Genomic DNA, 7,448 nt, shown 5'->3' with positions numbered 1-7,448 from the left:
TTTCAATTAAAGAGCTTTTCAGTCCCCAGTCCCACGAATAATGAATGTTGGAATCTCTTTGTTCCTTATTAGGCCTGTTCTAAGTTCCTGTTTTATTTATTTAGGGTTTGATATTCCGTATTTCCGATCTATTTTCTCTTCCGACTGTTCTGAATTTCTATTCTTAATTTGATCTTTTCTTTTTGCATATCCATGTTCTTGTGCCTGTTTTTGATCTCTTTCTCTTCTGGTGTCCCCTTCCTTTTCTTTCTGTTCAATATTGCATTTTCAATTCTCCTTTCTTACTTACTCCTTGTTCCACTCAATGTTCCTTAAACCCCCTTGTGTTCTCCAGAATATTCAAAGTCTACTCCCCCAGCACTCTACGTCTCTAGTTAACCGCTTACAAGCTTCAGCCTCATAACTTCATCCTTTGTACCTGTGAAAAGGCCTGTTTCCTATAATATCCCTGTGACAATGTCCAACTGTCCATGTTCCTTGTTCCTCTTTTTGAAAACAGCTTCGCACCTGGTCTGTTTAGATATCCTTTCGTTCCTTGTTCATGTGAAAGCAGCTTCTGTCTTCGCATAACTTTAAAATTATGTCATTTCCTGAGATTCTAATATTTCACAAACGGAGGGGCATTTCAATTAAAGAGCTTTTCAGTCCCCAGTCCCACGAATAATGAATGTTGGAATCTCTTTGTTCCTTATTAGGCCTGTTCTAAGTTCCTGTTTTATTTATTTAGGGGTTGATATTCCGTATTTCCGATCTATTTTCTCTTCCGACTGTTCTGAATTGTCTATTCTTAATTCTTGTACCTGTGAAAAGGCCTGTTTCCTATAATATCCCTGTGACAATGTCCAACTGTCCATGTTCCTTGTTCCTCTTTTTGAAAACAGCCTCGCACCTGGTCTGTTTAGATATCCTTTCGTTCTTTGTTCATGTGAAAACAGCTTCTGTCTTCGCATAACTTTAAAATTATGTCATTTCCTGAGATTCTAATATTTCACAAACGGAGGGACATTTCAATTAAAGAGCTTTTCGGTCCCCAGTCCCACGAATAATGAATGTTGGAATCTCTTTGTTCCTTATTAGACCTGTTCTAAGTTCCCGTTTTATTTATTTAGGGGTTGATATTCCGTATTTCCGATCTATTTTCTCTTCCGACTGTTCTGAATTTCTATTCTTGCATATCCATGTTCTTGTGCCTGTTTTTGATCTCTTTCTCTTCTGGTGTTCCCTTCCTTTTCTTTCTGTTCAATATTGCATTTTCAATTTTCCTTTCTTACTCCTTGTGTCCTTGTTCCACTCAATGTTCCTTAAACCCCCTTGTGTTCTCCAGAATATTCAAAGTCTACTCCTCCACCACTCTACGTCTCTAGTTACCGCTTACACGCTTCAGCCTCATAACTTCATCCCCTCTTCCCTCATATCGTACCCCTTAACCATTGTTTTGTCCTTTGTGTGGTGGAGGGTTAAACGTTGTTTTGTATGCATTCAGAAGTTTCAGCTAATCTCGGGTGCAGCAAGAGGTTAAGGTACCTCTCCTAGTAAGCAGGAGTACGCTCGTTCAAATCCCGGTTGCAGCAGAAAATTTATTGTAATTGTAATCTATTGATATGCTTCAATGGGTATCGATTGATGTACCTTTTGGGGCAATATTTTCCCTTAAAACTCGGAGGTTTTAAACCTCTAGAAAAGAAAAGGAATAAATAGCGTCTTTTAGAGAACTGATATTTTGTTGTACAGACACTCGACTACTGTTGCTTACTAATTAAGTCCTGATTTCTCCAGAATGCACTGTTTGTTGTATTCGAATTGGTATTGGTTTTATGTACTAATTTTGCGAATGCCTTTAAAATGTTCACGGTTGCGGTAGTGTTAGTCTAACATTATCATAGTTACTTAAATATAATTCAGTATTTTATTTATTATTTTTTTCGTTCGACTACTGTTGCTTACTAATTAAGTCCTGATTTCTCCGGAATGCACTGTTTGTTGTATACGAATTGGTATTGGTTTTATGTACTAATTTTGCGGCGAATGCCTTTAAAATGTTCACGGTTGCGGTAGTGTTAGTCTAATATTAATATGGTTACTTAAATATAATTCAGTATTTTATTTATTATTTTTTTCGTACCTAGTGAATTATCGTTATTAACACTTAACCCTATAAATTGTTCCTGTTAACAAATAATTTAATCAATAATATAGTATAGAGTCATTCTTTATTGAGCAATAAATGAGACTTTTGAGACAAGAAAAACTGTTTTTACATGTATTTTTCCTATGGCGCACATTAAAAGTGGACACACTGTATATCTAACCTTGTTTTGCTTTCATGTTTAGTTTTTCAGCATTTATTGAGCAATAAATGAGACATATTACCTACCAACTTGGTTGAAATTCAAGTATTCTAAATCAAGTTATTTAGTAGATACTTTAAAATATTATACTTAAAATTTTTAGCCCATTTCCTAAAGAGTTATTTATTGAGCAATAAATGAGACATATTACCTACCAACTTGGTTGAAATTCAAGTATTCTAAATCAAGTTATTTAGTAGATACTTTAAATATTATACTTAAAATTTTTAGCAATTTTAGCCCATTTCCTAAAGAGTTACTCTATATCTAATCTTGTTTTGCTTTCATGTTTAGTTCTTCAGCATGATAGTTTGATAGTCACTTAAGTTAGTTAGATATTTCACAGGGGTCTTCTTCCCTTGCATTGTTTCCTACTTTCAGCATTATTTTTATCTATGTTAGTATGTTAATGCACCTGATTTTGTTTATTGTTTTTATGTTACTGTTGTTGGTTTTATGTTATTAGTTTGTGTTACCTATTTATGTTTATCGATACTATGTTATTCTATACTTTCGTTTTGTTTTGATTAACATTTCTTATTTCAGATTATTATTTGTGTTTTATTAATGAGACTTTTGTCGCCGCGAACGACCTTATTATTTAAAGTTTAGAGGTCAGATATTTTAATAAAACAAAGTTAACCGCTAATGGAAAAAAACTGATGAAACAATTTTATTTAATTCGTAATTGTACGAGTAGAGGATTGAAACTTTTCGTCAGTTGTCTAGATAAAACCTTAGTACGATCAAAAATTTGAAACAATCTAACATGATGTGTAGACACTTTGGATCTCTAGACTCTCTAGTAACATTTCTTATTTCAGATTATTATTTGTGTTTTATTAATGAGACTTTTGTCGCCGCGAACGACCTTATTATTTAAAGTTTAGAGGTTTAGATATTTTAATAAAACAATGTTAACCGCTAATGGAAAAAACTGATGAAACAATTTTATTTAATTCGTAATTGTACGAGTAGAGGATTGAAACTTTTCGTCAGTTTTCTAGATATGGCCTTAGTACTATCAAAAATTTGAAACAATCTAGCATGTTGTGTTGACACTTTGGATCTCTAGACTCTCTATCTTTTTTTCAGTACCTTACGTTTAATTTATTGCAAAACACTTGCCATGAATTATCTAATAGTATACTTACAATTATTCGATTTTATTACCTTGTTTGTGTAAATATGAAAGTTGTTTCCTGTTGAATAATTCGTGTATTTCACTTTTAAAATACCACAGTACAAACTGAAAAATTAATAAATGAGTTTCTAGCTAAGTATGTCAAAATAAAAACAGGTTTTTTTTTTCTTTCTTTTTTACTTATTTTATTTACCCAATACATACTGTGGTTGGGTACTAATAATCTGTACAAAAGAAATGTTCACATTTCAATGAATGATTTTCTCCCTGGAAAATATGTCCTTGAGAATGTACTTTCTTTTCCACCACCAATAGTTTACGTGAGTCCGAGTTTTTCCTCTGTCATTCATTTCATCATCTTTCTAATGTCTCTTATGTCTTTGTTATTTCTGAAACAAGCAGAAATAACAAAGAGCGTCTTTCATTTGCATTCCTTTCTATATTTCGTTATTTCTATCTGTCTCACTATATCGGTTTTCCTTTCTATATTTCTCACTTAATAACTCAGTTCTTTATTCGTATTACGGTTTACATAATTGTCTCATCATTTCTGATCTTTTCGATTTCTCTCGGATTGCTAATAACTTCTTGACAGGCTACTTTACAATAAATTTGTAATATTTTCCATTAGGTTTTATTAAAAGGATCTTTAAAATTATTAAGGGTGGGTCATCTAATACAAAATTATAGAAAACAGGCAAAGTGATAGAGTACCTACATTGAAATCTTGGAAAATGTGACAAAGGAAATTAAAATAAATAGAGGAGGAAAGACTTGCACACACATACATACAGAAAGATCAAATCTCAAGATGATCATCATGGTGAGAACCTCAATCTTATAGAACTCAGAAAACACAACTGCCTTTCATCAAGTAAATTACCTACTTGATAAGGAAGCTGTAGGGATATCCATGAGCCTTGGACACTTTCTTTTCCACCACCAATAGTTTACGTGAGTCCGAGTTTTTCCTCTGTCATTCATTTCATCATCTTTCTAATGTCTCTTATGTCTCTTTGTTATTTCTGCTTGTTTCACCCTACCTAGCGCCTTTCATTTGCATTCCTTTCTATATTTCGTTATTTCTATCTGTCTCACTATATCGGTTTTCTTTTCTATATTTCTCACTTAATGACTCAGTTCTTTATTCGTATTACGGTTTACATAATTGTCTCATCATTTCTGATCTTTTCAATTTCTCTCGGATTGCTAATAACTTCTATTTTCACACTCAATTCACATCTGCACTTCTGTCTGTACCTAACCATGGTCCAATATCTTTTGGTTCATGTCATTTCACATCACCTAGCTAGATATTCTTTGAGCGATTTTAAAATGACACTCTCTTTGAGTTATTATAAAATGACTCTCTTCAACAATCAATGTACTGTTCAACACTACCACTAGAACAGTATTCACTACTTCTTCTTCTTCCTAAACCCTTTTCCGATTTCAATTGGCTATTGTGCTGGCCCACTACCTCCTCTAAGCCATCTGTTGGCCCACTCCACTAAGTTGGTCCACTCACAGTCATCTGTTGGCCCACTACATCCACTAAGTCTTGTGTTGGCCCCACTTGTTTACTGGTCGCTTTTGTGCTAGTGTGTCCAATAGAAATCCACTGTCGTTTTCCTAAGGTAAATTAGTTTTTTTACCCCTTTATTTTTATCTGTATTTTAGCCATATTTGTTTTTACCTTATTTGTTAGGAATGTTAGGATATAGGGTACTATTAATATCTAATAATTATTCTTGTATTTTTTTATTACATATTATTATTTTTTGAGACTTAATCAAATTAAAACCAACGTGATTATTATTAGCTAAATAATAGACGTATATCTTGAAAAATCTATCGATCTAATTTTTCTAGCTGTTTGAAGACAGTTTCCGATTGTGACATCAAATTCCGCGGTTTAAGGGTTCCGTCAGCCAAAAAGTTTTGGATCTCACAATCGCAGCCACCAGGAAAAAGCTGTGTGTGATTCTACCCTATATTATACTCATATTATAATTATCACGTATAAGCAGTGCTTTATTTAAACTGTGAGCTTAGAGAACAAGTTGCTCCATGGTACCATTTCTTTTCAGATTCATATTAACCCAATTATTATTGCTCATAAATTAACCCATTCCTGTTTTTTTTTTTCCACACAGAACCTGGAGAAGCAATTCGCGCTGCAGCTGGAAGAACAGGAGGTCCGATTCGGGCCAGCCCGCTCCTACTTGCCATCCGATCTAAGTGAACTCTCATCCCCTCATCATCTACCCAACTCCTATTATCGGGGATCCACGCGGAGTAGTTTATCTTCCGTGTCCGCGGAATGAACACTTCCTTAGGCCATTCACTAAAATTTAGACTTTGTCAGGTATACCTGACAACTGATGAGCACACACACTATCAGATAGACCTGACAGGTACGGCTGAAAAGGTCCGAATGTCAGGTTTACCTGATACCAGGTGAGGGCACTCACTATCAGGTATACCTGACACCTGATGAGCACACAGACCATCAGGTAGACCTGATCAGGAATACCTGTCGTCAGGTCTACCTGATAGTGAGTGCCTGGTCAAAGATAGTTGAAAACTGAGAACTGATGAGGTGTAGCTGATAGAACCGCCACACACTCATCAGGTCTGTAAGGTGTCAGTTGGAACTGATCAAATTTTCATCAGGTATCAGTTCGTCTGATAGACATATTATTGCTGCCACACACTATCAGGTTATACCTGTCAGGCCTACCTGATAATGAGTGGCTGACCTTATCCGTGAAGTAGCTTATCCTCTGTGTCCGCAGAATGTATATACAGTTCTGTTACTTTAAAACTATCCTTAATTATTAGTATTTTTTGTGAGTGTTTGCAAGTGTTTTCAATAGTATCGCGTAATCGGGGGTCCCTGTTAGTTTTGTCACATTTGTTGTGTGTTAGCACTTGGTCTTGCAATGCTTTTTGTGGTTGTGTTATCTCACTTGTGTGCATGGAACTTCACTTTCATCCCACATCTATCATCTCAACATGTTTTTTGCTTTGAAACGGTAAGGCCAGCCCCTCACTACATATCACGTATACCTGATCAGGTCTAATTGATACCTGATGATCACACACACACACTGTCCGGATCAGATATACCTGTCAGGCCTACCTGATAATGAGTGGCTGACCTTATCCGTAAAGTAGCTTATCCTCTGTGTCCGCAGAATGAACACCTCTGTGGTTCAAAGGAATGACCATCTACAGAGGAAGATAACTATCCCTTTTAGAGTGCATGTCTTGGGATTGCTGGGTAGATTATTTTTCTAGGAGTCAAAAATGAAATTATCTTCCTACCTCGGTGGTTGATCAAGACGTTCGCCTGGCAGTTAGGAGGGCGTGGGTTCAATCCCAGCCGAGGTATGGAACTTCATCTTGAACGTTGTTTGAAAATTTGACCTTAATAATAGTGGTAGCTTATTGTTGGAGTAAAAGGACTCTAGTCTTATTTGAGCAGCATAAGTAAGCACTACCTATTCCTAGGATAATTATTTTAGGGGTTTTATCGTTTTAGGAGTGGCTAACCACTGGAGATACCCCGAATATCTAACAGCCCAGATTTTGGAGACTTTTTTTCAGTACCTTACGTTTAATTTATTGCAAAACACTTGCCATGAATTATCTAATAGTATACTTACAATTATTCGATTTTATTATCTTGTTTGTGTAAATATGAAAGTTGTTTCTTGTTGAATAATTCGTGAAAAAAAACCTGCCTCGGTAGCGTAGTGAGGGTTGCCTGTAGAGAGGGCACAAGTTCGCATCCCTACCGAGGCATGAATTTTTATCCACAATTTATTTTATTATTTTCCCGAGAGTTTGACCAAAATAATAATAGACTTTACTGCTTGTTTGTGTGGAGTCAGAAAGTGTCATTTAAGCAGTATTATTAAGTATATTCTTTAGTTCTTTAACCCAAACTT

At 35.2% G+C, this 7,448-nt stretch overlaps 1 long non-coding RNA gene across 1 annotated transcript; it reads left to right on the top strand.

Moving 5' to 3' along the window:
• The first annotated feature begins 4,423 nt into the window (after positions 1-4,423).
• LOC113470678 lies at positions 4,424-6,263 on the top strand. Its single transcript, XR_003393638.1, has 2 exons — positions 4,424-5,129; positions 5,649-6,263. It is a non-coding gene; the product is annotated as an uncharacterized LOC113470678 (long non-coding RNA).
• The last annotated feature ends 1,185 nt before the right edge of the window (positions 6,264-7,448 follow it).

Source organism: Diaphorina citri, unplaced genomic scaffold, assembly GCF_000475195.1.
Source record: "Diaphorina citri unplaced genomic scaffold, Diaci psyllid genome assembly version 1.1 scaffold1742, whole genome shotgun sequence".
NCBI classification, from domain to species: Eukaryota; Metazoa; Arthropoda; class Insecta; order Hemiptera; family Psyllidae; genus Diaphorina; species Diaphorina citri.
The sequence above is the reverse complement of the archived record's forward strand: the minus strand, read 5'-3'. Positions and strand labels throughout refer to the sequence as shown.